Source organism: Mastomys coucha, unplaced genomic scaffold, assembly GCF_008632895.1.
Source record: "Mastomys coucha isolate ucsf_1 unplaced genomic scaffold, UCSF_Mcou_1 pScaffold12, whole genome shotgun sequence".
In the NCBI taxonomy this organism is placed as follows: domain Eukaryota; kingdom Metazoa; phylum Chordata; class Mammalia; order Rodentia; family Muridae; genus Mastomys; species Mastomys coucha.
Genome location: NW_022196894.1, coordinates 35,630,392 through 35,632,528, shown reverse-complemented (window position 1 = coordinate 35,632,528; position 2,137 = coordinate 35,630,392). Strand labels below are relative to the sequence as shown.

At 45.0% G+C, this 2,137-nt stretch overlaps 1 long non-coding RNA gene across 1 annotated transcript in view; it reads right to left on the bottom strand.

The window, feature by feature from the left end:
- Nucleotides 1-343: 343 nt before the first annotated feature.
- Nucleotides 344-2,137, bottom strand: part of LOC116086404 — a 2,893-nt gene continuing 1,099 nt past the window's right edge. The window contains exon 2 of the long non-coding RNA XR_004116908.1: nt 344-560. This is a non-coding gene — a long non-coding RNA (uncharacterized LOC116086404). The remainder of the gene's footprint in view (nt 561-2,137) is intronic.

Below are 2,137 nucleotides of genomic sequence, written 5' to 3'. Positions count from 1 at the left end.
GGGAAGGGTATATGGGAAGGCTTGGCAGGAGGAAAAGGAGGGGAGAGATGTCGTAATTAACATCTCAAAAATTAAATAAAAAAATAGGTTTGGAGGATGGCTCAGCAGTTTACAGCGCTTGTTCTTGATGCGGATCTGTATTTGGTTCTTAGCACCTTCACCATGGCACATAACCATTTGAAACTACAGTTCCAGAGGATCTAAGAGTCTGTTCTGGCCTCTGCAGGGACCAGGCATGCACGTGGTGCACAGACACACGTGCAGGCAAAACGCTCGTACATATAAAATAAAACAAACCAAAACCAAAACAACCAAACCAAACCAAAACAAAAAAACCTGAACCTTATGGTACGAGTGAACTTTGTTAAATTCTAGGACGATCACCAAAGGAGTTCACATCTTGGTGAGCACAGAATGAAAACAAACAAAACTAAAAACAAAACTAAAAGATCATCATAGCGCCAGACATGGTGGTGTATGTCCGTAATCCCAGCACTCTGTAGGCAGAGGTAGACGGAGCTTTGTTAATTCTAGGCCAGCCAGGAATACATAGTGAGATCCTGAAGAAGTGAAAAGAAAAAAGAGAAAAAGAGATTTATTTTTTTATAGTAGATAAGCAACAATAGGAATGATTTTCAAAGCAATATCCTCTGCGAACAAAGGAAACTTGGGGACTTCACTGGGCTTCTGTACATACCCAGCCATATTTTGAACCATGCCAACTAGCTCAAGGTCACAGACAGGAACATGTCCATAGTCGACAGGAATACTTTGGGGTTTGTTCAGCTTGCTTAAGCTTGTTATAAAGATGGCAGGCTCGAATGCCTCCGAGCATGCTTAGTTTTCTCCACAATATTTTAGTTGAAATGAAAGAAAGGCACTCCGAAGGGGTATTGATGAAGTGTCTTCACAAAGATGTTGTTTCACTTACTAGTTAGCAGGGCTGCTGGCAATGAGGCCCAACAAAGGATGCTAACTGGGGTCCCCTTGAGGATATACCTACTGAAGCCTTTATGAAAAGGGAACCATCAGTACCGGTCTCATCTGTGTGGACCCAGCTGGCTCACCGTGATGCCCTGACTGCTGATGTGAAGCGGATACTGGAAGGCTGTAGGAAGTCCTTCATACTCTGCTCCTGTCAGGGCATCCAGGGAAAGCTTCTGGAGATGACCCTTGCTTCTGGTTTCTGTGCTTTCCGCAGAAGCTCCCAGTGTCCCCCTGGAGACACACTGCCCGGAGGCTGGGCTCCATTTAGCGGGGCTTCCCTTCCCGACCCCCTGGATCCAGATAACCCTGGCTTCTCTCTTTTGTTCTCTATCTCTGGAGAGTGCAGCTGCTTCCTGAAATTTTCAGTTTGAGCCAACTTTCTCCTGGTAACCAATACCAGCTTATCCAGTTTGTTAATGTCTTCCTGAAAAGTCACTGTTAGGTCCTCTGGTTTTCTCTTTTTCCTCTTTAAAAGTTAAACCCTGGGCTGGTGAGATGGCTCAGCGGGGAAGAGCACCGCTCTTCAGAAGGTCATGAGTTCAAATCCCAGCAACCACATGGTGGCTCACAACCACCCGTAATGAGATCTGACGCCTTCTTCTGGTGTGTCTGAAGACAGCTATAGTGTACTCACATATAATAAATAAATTAAAATAAAATAAAAGTTAAACCCTGATCGTAGTGTCTCTTAATTTTCCCAGGGTTGCCATGATCAAGTGTCACAAATTGGGTGTCTTAAACTGCAGGCCTTTGTGCCTCAGCTCTCGTGGCCAGAAGTCAGAAATGAAGGTGCCCACCGGGCTGGCTTCTCTGAGGCTTGTAAGGCTTGTACGGGAGGAGTGTATAGTCACACGGTCTTTACAATTGGGTCTCTCCAAATTTCCCGTTTTTTGGAAGGACACTGGCCATATTGAATTAACACTCTATTTCAGTTCAAATTGATTACCTCCATAAAATAAGTTAGCTTGTTGAGCTAGAGTGACTTGGGTCTTAAATATATAAACATGTTGGGTCTGATGCTGAGGCTCTGTTCCCCAATTGGCTCTTGGTCTATTAGTAAAGAAGCCATGGGCCAATTGTAGAAAGGATAGGCGGGACTTCCGGTTCCGGCAGGCAAGCTGACAAAGGAGAGGAGGGCAAAGGAAAGGAG